At 43.7% G+C, this 15,516-nt stretch overlaps 1 pseudogene; it reads left to right on the top strand.

The window, feature by feature from the left end:
* Positions 1-4,322: 4,322 nt before the first annotated feature.
* Positions 4,323-15,516, top strand: part of LOC115135463 (dnaJ homolog subfamily C member 16-like) — a 25,528-nt pseudogene continuing 14,334 nt past the window's right edge.

The raw sequence follows: 15,516 nt of genomic DNA, 5'->3' as shown, positions 1-15,516 counted from the left end.
ATTTAATTGTTGAATTGTATTATTTTTTAGAGCGGTATTTTCTAACCTGAAAAAACAAGATGAATTTTGTTCACCCTCCTCTAGCCACTTGTTCCTAGATCTGACAAAGGCTCCCTCTCTGCTTTCAGTTTGTACATATCATCCAACTTGTGTTGAAGCTCACCCAGAACAGATTTGTCCTCCACTGAGAGACTTTCAACAGGCTTTTGAACAAGAGAGGTGGTCTTTGTAATTAAACTTTCTTCTTCAGCTCTCCTCGTCTTGGCAAGAATACTCCCATATTTTCTTAAATATGTTCCAATCTCATATTTGAAAAGCTCCCAGTTATTACTGTGTGAATTGTCATTTATAGCTTTGTTCCAGAAGTGTAATTAAATTGTTTATCTCCCTCTTGACCAACTCGTGTTTTAATATGGAGCTATTAAGCTTCCAGTAGGATGCTCTGCCAAGGCCATTATCAGAGATAAACAGTTTAATGTCAATATAAATAGCTCTATGATCAATCAGTAAGGGGAGTGGCCAGGATGTTAACAGAAATACCCTGTTTATCAAAACATTTAGTCACCAGACAAAAATCTACGTGTGATTCAAATAAAATCAAATGTATTTATAAAGCCCTTCTTACATCAGCTGAATTCTCAAAGTGCAGTACAGAAACCCAGCCTAAAACCCCAAACAGCAAGCAACGCAGGTGTAGAAGCACGGTGGCTAGGAAAAACTCCCTAGAAAGGCCAGAACCTAGGAAAAAACCTAGAGAGGAACCAGGCTCTGAGGGGTGGCCAGTCCTCTTCGGGCTGTGCCGGGTGGCGATTACAACAGAACATGGCCAAGATGTTCAAATGTTCATAGATGACCAGCAGGGTCAAATAATAATAATCGCAGTGGTTGTCGAGGGTGTAACAGGTAAGCACCTCAGGAGTAAATGTCAGTTGGCTTTTCATAGCCGATCATTCAGAGTATCTCTACCGCTCCTGCTTTCTCTAGAGAGTTGAAAACAGCAGGTCTGGGACAGGTAGCACATCCGGTGAACAGGTCAGGGTTCCATAGCCGCAGGCGGAACAGTTGAAACTGGAGCAGCAGCACGGCCAGGTGGACTGGGGACAGCAAGGAGTCATCAGGCCAGGTAGTCCTGAGGCATGGTCCTAGGGCTCAGATCCTCCGAGAGAGAGAAAGAAAGACAGAAAGAAAGAGAGACAATTAGAGAGAGCATACTTAAATTCACACAGGACACCGGATAAGACAGGAGAAATACTCCAGATGTAACAGACTGACCCTAGCCCCCCCGACACATAAACTACTGCAGCATAAATATTGGAGGCTGAGACAGGAGAGGTCGGGAGACACTGTGGCCCCATTTGACGATACCCCCGGACAGGGTCAAACAGGCAGGATATAACCCCACCTTGCCAAAGCACAGCCCCCAGACCACTAGAGGGATATCTAGGATCATCTGGAGCATGCCTTATTACTCGAAGTGAAAGACTTGTCATTGGGAAACTCTACTCTCCAAATATCTGTAATATCAAACCTTTCCATAAACAGAAATATTAAAATCCCCAGCTACTATATGTAAATCATTAGAGAACTTGGTTAGCCAATGGAGAATACGCTTTTCCAAAGATTCAAGTAACTGATCATTTTCACGTTTGGAATTGTACCCATAAATGTTGGTAATAATAATAATGATGTTGTTGTTACAGTTGATAACAAGACAAAGAAAGTGACCAAAGGGGTCACAGTCGGAGTGCAAAATACTTCCATTTAAATGATTCTCCAGAGTGATGACTCCAGCAGAGCATTCAGAACCATGAGAGAGCCATACATCATTACCCCACTGAGATCTCCAGAAGTTGACGTTGGTTGACTGGCTTCCAGTTGAAGCTCGCATCCGCTACAAGACCATGGTGCTTGCCTACGGAGCTGTGAGGGGAACGGCACCTCAGTACCTCCAGGCTCTGATCAGGCCCTACACCCAAACAAGGGCACTGCGTTCATCCACCTCTGGCCTGCTCGCCTCCCTACCACTGAGGAAGTACAGTTCCCGCGCAGCCCAGTCAAAACTGTTCGCTGCTCTGGCCCCCCAATGGTGGAACAAACTCCCTCACGACGCCAGGACAGCGGAGTCAATCACCACCTTCCGGAGACACCTGAAACCCCACCTCTTTCAGGAATACCTAGGATAGGATAAAGTAATCCTTCTCACCCCCCTTAAAAGATTTAGATGCACTATTGTAAAGTGGCTGTTCCACTGGATGTCTTAAGGTGAACGCACCAATTTGTAAGTCGCTCTGGATAAGAGCGTCTGCTAAATGACTTAAATGTAAATGTAATGTAAATGGTAGAAAATGAATGAGACTCTTGAAAAAAATATAAAATCTGTTTTAAGCTGTTTGCCAAATAAAAATAATGCTTTGCGCTTGACATTATTTCTTAACCCCCTAGCATTCACTGAAATTATAGACAACGACAAAGTAGAATATAGAACAGAAAGCACTACCTGCTAAACAGCAATCGAAAATCGAGTAAGAATGAAAAGAAACCAGCTTTGCACCCCATATAGATATAAAAGATTCAGTGAGAAGTTTACCTCAGCGAAGATAACTGCCAGAACAAGAAACAACAAAGAGCTTGCTCACTGCCTATACTGCAGGTAAAAATAGCAGAAGTGAAATTTCAACAACAAAAAAAGTAAATATCCATTACTCCAGTAGTCCTGTGCAGTTAGAACAAAAGTTTAATCACCTTAGAGCCGGGAGCGAGATCTGCACACATCAGAGGTAGCTATCTAGGTAGCCTATGTTGACCACCAGGCACAGTCTATGACAGTCCTCAGAGAGGAAGGTTGATTTCAGATCTGTTGATGAATGCGCGCACTCCGATGAAAAGTAAGCCGCTTTCCCCTATTTTCGTGCTTTTTCCACAACTGGCCACAGTTTCTCTCTCTTTTCGAGAGGTCTTCAAAAAACCAACCAGGTTGTCACTAGGAAGGTAGATGCATTGTCTGCTTTCCAAGTGGCATCCCTGTAGATCTGTAATGTGAACTGGAGAATGACACCTCTGGGCTTGGAGTCACCCTGCCTTCTGTTAGAGTTGCGTCAATTCGAATCTGGTATCAGGATAAATATGACATTGAGTCACCGATTGTATACTATGTATTTTTTATTAGCTAAGCAATAAGTGGCAAATGCAATTTTCGTATATGCGGGCTCTCTGTCACACCTCGCAGGGCAAACAGAGAACTGACTTGTTCCTTACAAAGATATTATAATATACTCTTGACAGAAATAGTTCCTGCTTCCGAGCCGGCCTGTCAGAGTAGAGACTGGGCGTGGTTTAGACTCACCCAGCCTATCGTTGATTGTTGGCGCAGAGCTGGTCCCATCCCCCGGGCGCTCCAGCAGTCAGTCGTTGTAGTTGTGTAGAATATACAGTTATCAGGCACCTGGCTCCTGTTATCTAACAAAATACTGTTTGTTCTCGCAACACTACATTCTGAATGTGCCCCCCCAACTCATTGCACAGTTCCTGTCTTCATGTCATTCTGTATTTTTCCATCATGAGAAAGGCCCATGGCCCTGAAACTGTTAACAATGTCTCAAGTCAGCAATGTTGCATAACACATACATCCACACAAGCCAACAGCAGATAATATTCAATCACATATATGGTAACGGGCTAAAGTATATAACACAGAACCTCACACTTCTCGTGTCGAGGCGATGTACGGTGTCGACCACATCTGCAAGCTTAGACTTCTCCTCGGGTAGGATAGTTTGGCAGAGTTTGATGATCTCTGGCCGCACGTTCTCCCCATCTAAGAGTCATAGAGTCTGTCAGGCCAGTATAGTTGTGGCAGTTGTCAATCAAAGCATTTGCCTCCTGTGTAACGACATTGGATGATGCCTGAGCATTGCTAGCTGAGGAGGTATTAGATTTCTCTTTCTATCAGCGTGCTATGACATTTAGAAAAATATAATATTAAATCATCAATAGTCTGGGCGAACCCCACCTTCAGCCGCCCTGGGCGGCCGCCCATGTCGCCCGTACCTCTATGTTTAATATAACACACATACATTCATTATTAATTTCGGTTGCCTATCCTGACGTGAAGTTTGTTCTATAGAACAAATGTGTGTGCCACATAAGTATTTGATTCTAGCCACAAAATTAAGGAAATTAGAAGGGGGGGATTCTGGCAGGAGGAAGATTTTCTGCACAACACCTGTCAGGCAACATATTGGATGTCACCCGTCGTTAACCCCAAAGAAGAAGAACAAGAACTCACACTCCAGTACAGTAGGTGGCGCTGTATACAAATGTGAAGAAGCAGCAGCATCTGTAAACGTGAACTAGTATCCAAAATCAAATTATATCAGTCGACATGATGACAAGTTGATTTTGTGACTGATTCAGGTTTAGTATTTTTTACAACATATTTTGTAGCTATTTAGCAATATATTTTCATGTTGCATCGCTGTCTAGATAAATAGGTACTGTAGACATGACTTGGCCTTCTAACGTTGGCTAGCCAGAGTAAAGGCAAAAACTGCTAATACAGATGAAATATTTGCTGCTAGCTGGGCAAAGAGCTGGAATAGCCAGCCACATTCATTATCTTTCAAGCCTTATTTAGTTAGCTAGCAGAGTAATGTGTATAGCTAACTAGTTATAAAAGCTTCACTCGTATTTTGTTTGGCCAGCTGTCAGCAATCTAACGTTATCTATCAAAACATCGACCAAATGCAGCTAGCTATATTAGCTGTAGTAGCTAATGTTGATCATGTCAATAATTCTACCTAGCTAACTTTGGCTAGATAGATTGGTACTAGCTGCTAGCCAGGTGGGGTCATTTATGCCAGCCTTAGCAAAACGTTTTGATTGTTGTTCAGTGCCACTCCGTGGCTCAATAGAGAAACTCATTGACCGAGTTGATGCAGGTGAAGTGTCTCAACGACACAACTGAAACCATTTAACAACACCGCAGAACTGCACCGCTGTATTGAAATGAAAGTGATTACAAATATTTTCAGTTAGAGTTCCAACAGAACTGAGTCATATGATATGAATGTATCTTTTTACTTTAAATTTCTTCCTCCTGACTCAGGTTGCAGATTTAGAGACGTTGGGACAGGGAGGAGAGGAGATGGGGGGATTGTGTAGGCCACTTCAGGCCTCTATGGTCTGGCTGGCCGTTCTCCTTCTGCTGCTGGGGGAGACGGTGAACACAGGCCAGGAGTTTGACCCCTACAGAGTCCTGGGGCTCACCAAGAGCGCCGGTCAAGCAGAGGTCAAGAAGGTGTACAAGAGGCTGGTCAGAGAATGGTGAGTTGGAAACCCCCTGCTACTTTTTGTCTATCATACTATGAATAGGTTTGTGTAACGTGTGCGTGTGGGGCCTCTTACGGATGGATGTGTGTTTGTCTCTAGTAATGTCTGTCAATAGGGTAGGGCGAACTTACCAGACCAATTGTCGGTCTGCATAGTAGGGGCCATTAGCTTGGTTTCTGTCGGCACAGAGTGTTATAGGGACCACTAAGTACTTTCGGCCGGCAGATGCACAATTCTACACTGACCTTTTTTACAAGCAGCGTGTGTGCACCTAAGTTGGAAAAAATGTATCCTTCATTTTTTTAGGCGCACTGTTCCTAAATTAAAATTCCAGGTCACACAGCAAAATATTTTGGAACATATGCGTCTAAAATGGAAGCACTGTAGAGCCCTGTCTTTCTTTCTCTAGAAATATCACATTTACATAAGTATTCAGACCCTTTAATCAGTACTTTTGTTGAAGCACCTTTGGCAGCGATTACTGCCTTCTTGGGTTCAGTCTTCTTGGGTATGACACTACAAGTTTGGCAAACCTGTATTTGGGGAGTTTCTTCCATTCTCTGCAGATCCTCTCAAGCTCTGCCAGGTTGGATGGGGAGCGTCGCTGCACGGTTATTTTCGGGTCTCTCCAGAGATGTTAGATCGGGTTCAAGTCTGGGCTCTGGCTGGGCCACTCAAGGACTGTTGGAGACTTGTCCTGAAGCCACTCCTGCATTGGCTTGGCTGTGTGCTTAGGGTCATTGTCCTGTTGGAAGGTGAACCTTCACCCCATTCTGAGGTCATGAGCGCTCTGGAGCAGGTTTTCATCCAGGATGTCTCTGTACTTGCACCGTTCATCTTGCCCTCAATCCTGACTAGTCTCTCAGTCCCTGCCGCTGAAAAACATCCCCACTGCATGATCCTACCACCACCATACTTCACCGTAGGGATGGTATTGGCATATTGATGAGCGGTGCCTGGTTTCCTCCAGACATGACACTTGGCATTCAGGCAGAGAGTTAAATCTTGATTTCATCGGACTAGGGAATCTTGTTTCCTGGTTCCCTTTGCCTTTCACTGAGGAGTGGCTACCGTCTGGTCACTCTACCATAAAGGCCTGATTGGTGGAGTGCTGCAGAGATGGTTGTCCTTCTGGAAGTTTCTTCCATTTCCACAGAGGAAGTCTGGAGCTCTGTCAGAGTGATGATCGGGTTCTTGATCACCTCCCTTCTCTTCCGATTGCTCAGTTTGACCAGGCACCCAGCTTTAGGAAGAGTCTTGGTGGTTACACACTTCTTCCATTTAAGAATGATGTAGGCCACTGTGTTCTTGGGTACCTCCAATGCTGCAGACTTTTTTTGGGTACCCTTCTACAGATCTGTTCCTCGACACAATCCTGTCTGGGAGCTCTACTGACAATTCCTTCAACCTCTTGGGTTGGTTTTTGGTCTGACATGCACTGTCAACTGCGGGACCTTATATACACAGGTGTGTGCCTTTCCAAATCCTGTCCAATCAATTGAATTTACCACAGGTGGACTCCAGTCAAGTTGTAGAAACATGTTAAAGATCATCAATGGAAACAGGATGCACCTAATCTCAATTTCGAGTCTCATGGCAAAGGATCTGAATGCTTATGTCATTTTTTTTTTCACCTTTATTTAGGCTAGTTGAGAACAAGTTCTCATTTACAACTGCGACCTGGCCAAGCTAAAGCAAAGCAGTGCGACACAAACAACAACACAGAGTTAGACATGGAATAAACAAGCGTACAGTCAATAACACAATAGAAAAAAAAAGTTTGCAAATGGCGTGAGGAGGTAAGGCAATAAATTGGCCATAGTAGCGAAGTAATTACAATTTAGCAAATTAACACTGGAGTGATGGATGAGCAGATGGTGATGTGCAAGTAGAAATACTGGTGTGCAAAAGAGCAGAAAAGTAAATAAAAACTATATGGGGATGAGGTAAGTCAATTGGGTGGGCTATTTACAGATGGGCTATGTACAGCTGCAGCGATCGGTTAGCTGCTCAGATAGCTGATGTTTAAAGTTAGTGAGGGAAATATGTCTCCAGCTTCAGCGACTTTTGCAATTAATTCCAGTCATTGGCAACAGAGAACTGGAAGGAAAGGCGGCCAAAGAGGTGTTGGCTTTGGGGATGACCAGTGAGATATACCTGCTGGAGCGCGTGCTACCGGTGGGTGATGTTATTGTGACCAGTGAGCTGAGATAAGGCGGAGCTTTACCTAGCATGGACTTTTATAGATGACCTGGAGCCAGTGGGTCTGGCGATGAATATGTAGCGAGGGCCAGCCGACTAGAGCATACAGGTCGCAGTGGTGAGTGGTATAAGGGGCTTTGGTGACAAAACGGATGGCACTGTGATAGACTGCATCCAGTTTTCTGAGTAGAGTATTGGAGTATTTTGTAAATGACATCGCCGAAGTCGAGGATCGGTAGGATAGTCTGTTTTACGAGGGTATGTTTGGCGGCGTGAGTGAAGGAGGCTTTTTTGTGAAATAGGTAGCCGATTCTAGATTTAATTTTGGATTGAAGATGTTAAATATGAGTCTGGAAGGAGAGATTACAGTCTAGCCAGACACCTAGGTATTTGTAGTTGTCCACATGTTCTAAGTCAGAACCGTCCAGAGTAGTGATGGTAGTTGGGCGGGCGGGTGGGTACGGGCAGCGAACGAAGAGTATGCATTTGGTTTTACTAGCGTTTAAGAGCAGTTGGAGGCCACGGAAGGAATGTTGTATGGCATTGACGCTCGTTTGGAGGTTAGTTAACACAGTGTCCAAAGAAGGGCCAGATGTATACAGAATGGTGTCGTCTGCGTAGAGGTGGATCAGGGAATCACCCGCAGCAAGAGCGACATCGTTGATATATACAGAGAACAGAGTCGGCCTGAGAATTGAACCCTGTGGTACCCCCATAGACTACCAGCTGTCCGGACAACAGGCCCTCCGATTTGTCACACTGGACTCTGTCTGAGAAGTAGTTGGTGAACCAGGCGAGGCAGTCATTTGAGAAACCAAGACTGTTGAGTCTGCCGATAAGAATACGGTGATTGACAGAGTCGAAAGCCTTGGCCAGGTCGATGAAGACGGCCGCACAGTACTGTCTTTTATCGATAGCGGTTGTGATATCGTTTAGTACCTTGAGCGTGGCTGAGGTGCACCCGTGACCAGCTCGAAAACCGGATTGCACAGTGGAGAAGGTATGGTGGGATTCGAAATGGTCAGTGATCTGTTGATTATCTTGGCTTTCGAAGTCTTTAGAAAGGCAGGGCAGGATGGGTATAGGTCGATAACAGTTTGGATCTAGATTGTCACCCCCTTTGAAGAGGGGGATGACCGCAGCAGCTTTCCAATCTTTAAGGATCAGGTTTTGCAGATCTTTCAGAACGTCTGCTATCTGGATTTGTGTGAAGGAGAAGCTGGGGAGTCTTGGGCAAGTAGCTGCGGGGGGTGCGGAGCTGTTGGCCGGGGTTGGGGTAGCCAGGAGGAAAGCATGGCCAGCTGTAGAGAAATGCTTCTTGAAATTCTCGATTATCATGGATTTATCGGTGGTGACAGTGTTACCTAGCCTCAGTACAGTGGGCAGGTGGGAGGAGGTGCCCTTTTTCTTCATGGACTTTAGTGTTCCAAAACGTTTTGGAGTTAAAGCTACAGGATGCAAATTTCTTTTTAAAAAGCTAGCCTTTGCTTTCCTGACTGACTGCGTTTATTGGTTCCTGACTTCCCTGAAAAGTTGCATATCATGGGGACTATTCGATTCTAGTGCAGTCCGTCACAGGATGTTTTTGTGCTAGTCGAGGGCAGTCAGGTCTGGAGTGAACCAAGGGCTATTTCTGTTCTTAGTTCTAAACATTTTTGAAAGGGGCATGCTTATTTAAGATGGTGAGGAAATTACTTTTAAAGAACGACCAAGCATCCTCGACTGACGGGATGAGGTCAATATCCTTCTGGGATACCCGGGCCAAGTCGATTAGAAAGGTCTGCTCGCAGAAGTGTTTTAGGGAGGGTTTGACAAGGATGAGGGCTGGTCGTTTGACCGTGGACCCATACCGGATGCATGCAAATGAGGCAGTGATCGCTGAGACCATGATTGAAAACAGCAGAGGTGTATTTGGAGGGCCAGGATAATATAAGGGTAAGGGTCAGGATAATATCTATGAGGGTGCCCATGTTTACGGATTTAGGGGTGTACCAGGTGGGTTCCTTGATCATTTGTGTGAGACTGAGGGTGTCTAGTTTAGATTGTAGGACTGCTGGGGTGTTAAAAGTATCTCAGTTTAGGTCACCTAACAGAACGAACTCGGAAGATAGATGGGGGGCAATCTCTGGAGTACATTAGAACTGCCAAAGGGGAGTTGCATCTTGACGGAAAACGTTGTAGTTTGGTATGGAAATCTCAGATGTTTTGGTGGCCAGGATTCAGACACGGCAAGGACATAAGGTATTTGTTTTATTTTTAATGCATTTGCCAAATTGTGTGCTTTTTTTTGCTTTTTCATTATGGGGGATTGTGTGTAGATTGAGAACCATTTTTTATTTAATCCTTTTCAGAATAAGGCTGTAATGTAACAACGTGGAAAAAGTGAAAGGGTCTGAATGTTTTCCGAATGCACTGTATATCCAGTACCAGTGAAAGTTTGGACACACTTACTCATTCAAGAGTTTTCTTTATTTTGACTATTTTCAACATTGTATAATAATAGTGAAGACATCAAAACTATGAAATAACACATGGATCATGTAGTAACCAAAAAAAGTGTTAAACTAATCTAAATATATTTTAGATTTTACGTTCTTCAAAGTCGCCACCCTTTGCCTTAATGACAGCTTTGCACACTGTTGGCATTCTCTCAACCAGCTTCACCTGGAATGCTTTTCCAACAGTCTTGAAGGAGTTCCCACATATGCTGAGCACTTGTTGGCTTCTTTTCCTAACCTCTGCAGGTTAACTCATCCCAAACCATCTCAATTGGGTTGAGGTCGGGTGATTGTGGCGGTCAGGTCATCTGATGCAGCACTCCATCACTTTCCTTCTTGATCAAATAGCCCTTACACAGCCTGGTGTGTTCTTGAAAAAAACAAAACAAATTATATCCCACTAAGCGCAAACCAGATGGGATGGCGTATTGCTGCAGAATGCTGTGGTAGCCATGCTGGTTATGTGTGCCTTGAATTCTAAATAAATCACTGACAGTTTCACCAGAAAATCACCATCGCACCACCTCCTCCATGCTTCACGGTGGGACCTACACATGCGGCAGTCATCCGTTCGCCTAATCTGCATCTCATGGCGGTAGGAACCAAAAATCTCAAATTTGGACACATCAGACCAAAGGAGAGATTTCCACTGGCCTAATGTCCATTGCTCTTGTTTCTTGGCTCAAGCAAGTCTCTTCTTATTGGTGTCCTTTAGCAGTGGTTTCTTTGCAGCAATTTGACTATGAAGCCCTGATTCACGCAGTCTCTTCTGAACAGTTGTTGAGATGTGTCTGTTACTTGAACTCTGAAGCATTTATTTGGTCTGTAATTTCTGAGGCTGGTAACTATAATGAACTTATCCTCTGCAGCAGAGGTAACTTCTTTCTTTCCTGTGGCAGTCCTCATGAGAGGACTGCCACAGGCATAGTGCTTAATGGTTTTTGCAAATGCACCTTAAACGTTCAATGTTCTTGAAGTGTTCCTGGTTGACTGATCTTCATGTCTTAAGGTAATGGACTGTCATTTCTCTTTGCTTATTTGAGCTGTTCTTAACTCTGGCTGTTTTCTTTCAGCTCGAAAAAGTGTATTTCTACTGGTATGGGCGTTTTTAAGTGTCCTTCTGCTATAAGTGTCTCTTTGCTCTGTGTTCAAGGCACCCAGACAAGAACAATGATCCTGGGGCTGAAGATATGTTCATCAAGATCACTAAGTCTTATGAGGTAAACTAGTTTCACTTACCAGACACACATGCAGACAAAAATCTTAAATGTTTAGATTCTTGTTTATTCAACTAACATGGCTACATGGCATGCACTGGGTGTGTGCACTACAGATTTTAACACAGCACAAATCTAACACCTGGCTCAAGAGCTTGACTATACTGGTGCTGAAGTGTTGTGTAAATGCTGGGCTTGTACAAAAGCCTGCACATCCTGACCCTGTGGGTCTCCAAGGATCTGAATTGTAGAACACTGCTCTATTTAAACTCTATAGTCAGGAGGAGGAGAGGAGTTCATAACAAAGTTTGATTGGATCCCTCCCTCAGATCCTGGGGAATGTGGAGCGGCGTGCTAACTACGACCGCTACGGACAGATGGAGGAAAACAAGCAGGGTCAGCACCAGCAGGGCTTCAACCGACACTTCCACAACAGCTTCTATTTCGACGAGTCATTCTTCAATTTCCCTAGGTCAGTGCAAAGGAAAAGATGCCACGCAATTTTTGCAACTCATTTGCCAATCATGTTGTCTTGTATCCTTTGCAAAGACTGTGATATTTGCTGGTTTTTACATACCTTAATTGCACTATCGCTCTGGGTAAGAGCATCTGCTGAATGACCAAAACGTAAATATATTCCCACTCTGAGGGGTCCCTGAATTGATTGGTCCCTGAGGCCATTTTGAAAGATACCATATCAAAGCATCCTTTATTTTTCTGTCTGGGGTATCCATGACGAAGGCTACATGCAAAACACGCATTGGGTTTAGTAGTAAAGAAGCATATTTAATCAACTTCCATTGTCCTCCAAGAGTGGCTAAATCTTCTCTTCCCCCAGGTCAGGCCGGGACTTCTCCGACAGCAAGTATCTGCTCGACCACGCAGGGTTCAACAGTAAGGTGCTGCCCGACAGCTTCAAGCGGCCCTACCTGATCAAGATCACCTCCGAGTGGTGCTTCGCCTGCGTTCACATCGAGCCAGTCTGGAGGGAGGCAGTACAGGAGCTAGAGCCACTGGGTACGAAGTCGGCAGACTTCCAGGAAGTCCATGACTGTGTCCCAAATGGCACCTTATTCGCTATATACTGCACTACTTCTGACCAGGGACAATAGGGCTGTGGTCATAAGTAGTGGACTCTGTAGGAAAAGGGTGCCATTTGGGATGCAGTACATGTCTTTCACTAAGAATCCGTTGGGGTCAAATCATGATTTGAAGGTTGTTAAATTTATTCACTGATGTGTGGTTTGTAACAGGTGGAGAAACTAACCATTGACAAGAGAACAACAGGGGAAATGGGCTGAAACCTATTAGTCAGTGGTGACTCAAATGAATCAAAACATACAGTACATTGTAATCTGTTTAATACAACTGTATCTTTGCTTCCCTCTACTGTCCACTGGTATGTAACAACCTAATGAATGGTGTCCATCACTCAGGTGTGGGTATCGGCATTGTTGACATTGGTTACGAGCGTCGCCTAGCCAACCAGCTGGGTGTCCATCGCACGCCATCCATTCTGGGTGTGGTCAATGGTCGAGTGACTGTGTTCCACTACTCCGTGGTCAGAGAACACCTGCGACAGTTTGTAGAAGACCTGCTACCTCAGAGGCTGGTGGAAAAGGTAGGCCTGCTGTTAACAATATTGCAACGTATTCAGTATGATTTATAGTAATAATAATGGGTGCTAGCGAGCATGCTAGGTATCAACAGCCAATCCAGTAGAGGCTAGAAGCTATAGTAGGCTTTGATTGGTCAATCCTGATGCGATATCGCTGAGAATTCCGCTTTCCCCAACTTAGGTCCCGCCCTATTCACACTCTCTCGCCCATGTTCGGATCGCCCAACAGTCTCCTGCCCATTTCACTTCCCTCCATTGAAAATGAATGGCTTCCGATGTTTTTTGCCACCTATCGTGTTCAGTTAATCAGCACCATTATAATAAATAGTCAGAAACACCTCAGACAGTTTGTAGTGGACCTGTTGCCTCCGAGGCTTCACTCATTAGCGTTGTACGAGATCTTCAGTTTCTTGGCAAGTTCTCGCATGGAAAAGCCTTCATTTCTCAACAAGAATAGACTGAGTTTCAGAAGAAAGTGCTTTGTTTCTGGCCATTTTTGAGCCTGTAATCAAACCCACAAATGCTGATGCTCCAGATACTCAACTCGTCTAAGGAAGGCCAGTGTTATTGCTTCTTTAATCAGCACTGCAGTTTTCAGCTGTGCTAACATAGCTGACGGTTTTCTAATGATCAATTAGCCTTTTATAATGATAAACTTGGATTAGCTATCACAATGTGCCATTGGAACACAGAAGTGATGGTTGCTGATAATGGGCCTTTGTATGCCTATGTAGATATTCCATATATCAGCCGTTTCCAGCTACAGTAGTCATTTACAACATTAACAATGTCTACACTGTGTTTCTGATCAATTTTATGTTATTTTAATAGACAATTTTATTTATATTCTTTCAAAAACAAGGACATTTCTATGTGACCCCAAATTTTTGAACGTAGTGTATATGCTCCATCTTGACATAATGTAGACACTGGTTTGGTGCTGGAGATGATGAATATGAGGTTGAAAAGTGGCACAGTTGCTCTTTAAGCTACGGTGCTTTTCATTCCAAAGTTATGCAAAGGGATATGTGAATACTTTACTCATATATTGTGTATAATTGCTACAATTACGCAGTATCTGTAATACGTATTGTAGGTTTCCTTTTTTGCACTGCATGCCATAAAATACAGTGCATTTGCAAAGTATTCAGACCCCTTGACTTTTTCCACAATTTGTTACGTTACAGCCTTATTCTAAAATGGAGCGGCAGGGTAGCCTAGTGGTTAGAGGGTTGGACTAGTAACCGGAAGGTTGCAAGTTCAAACCCCAGAGCTGACAAGGTACAAATCTGTCGTTCTGCCCCTGAACATTATTATTTTCCTAGGCCGTCATTGAAAATAAGAATTTGTTCTTAACTGACTTGCCTGGTTAAATAAAGGTAAAATATAGAAAAGATTTTAAACAAAAATATAGTTTTTTTTCCCTTCATCAATCTACACACAATACGCGATAATGACAAAGTTAAAACTGGTTTTTAGACATTTTTGTAAATGTATTAAACATTTTAAACTGAAATATCACATTTACATAAGTATTCAGACCCTTTACTCAGTTCTTTTTTGAAACACCTTTGGCAGCGATTACAGCCTCAAGTCTTCTTGGGTATAACGCTACAAGCTTGGCACACCTGTATTTGGGGAGTTTCTCCCAATTTTCTCTGCAGATCCTCTCAAGGTCTGTCAAGTTGGATGGGGAGCGTTGCTGCACAGCTATTTTCAGGTCTCTTCAGACCTTTTCTCCAATCTGAGGTTCTGAGCGTTCTGGAACAGGTTTTCATCAAGGATGTTTGTACTTTGCTCTGTTCTTCCCCTCGATCCTGACTAGTCTCACAGTCCCTGACTCTGGAAAAACATGACATGGACTGCCAACTGTGGGACCTTATATAGACAGGTGTGTGCCTTTGCAAATCATGTCCAATCAATTGAATTTACCACAGGTGGACTCAAAGTTTTAGAAACATCTCAAGAATGGAAACAGGATGCACCTGAGCTCAATTTCTTGCTATGGCAAAGGGTCTGAATACTTATGTAAATACGTTTTTTTTTAGTTTCTCGCTTTGTCGTTATGGGGTATTGTCTGTAGATTGAGGATTTTTATTTATTTAATACATTTTATAACAAGGCTGCAATGTTACACAATGTGGAAAAAGTCAAGGGGTCTGAATACTTTCCAAATGCACTGATTGAATATATATATATAAAGCATTTTAATCTCTCCTGAACTTAATAAATTGTTCCATTTGATCTTGTTTTATTTTTCTTTGTCAGGTAACAGATAAGAACTATGTGTCCTTCCTGGGCAGCTGGCATGTTGAGAACAATCCCAGTGTGTTGCTGTTTGACCAAGTGCCTGCAGTGCCCCTGCTCTACAAGGTAACACACACTGAGTGTGTCTGTGGAAAATGGTTATCTATCTAGTCATCAGTCCAACATCTTACCCTTCTCTCCCTCCCTCCAGCTCACAGCGTTTGCCTTTAAGGACTATGTGCGGTTTGGTTACGTGGACCAGGGACTGACAGAGACATCCAGACTACTACATCAGTTCAACATCAACAGCTATGCTCCCACAATGCTGCTGTTCAAGGAGAACACTGAGCAACCTGCTGATATTATACAGGTAAACTCATGGACCAGTCTTGAAATAGTTGCATGC

Source organism: Oncorhynchus nerka, linkage group LG2 (genome assembly GCF_034236695.1).
Source record: "Oncorhynchus nerka isolate Pitt River linkage group LG2, Oner_Uvic_2.0, whole genome shotgun sequence".
In the NCBI taxonomy this organism is placed as follows: Eukaryota; Metazoa; Chordata; class Actinopteri; order Salmoniformes; family Salmonidae; genus Oncorhynchus; species Oncorhynchus nerka.
This window is presented reverse-complemented; position numbering and strand designations above follow the sequence as displayed.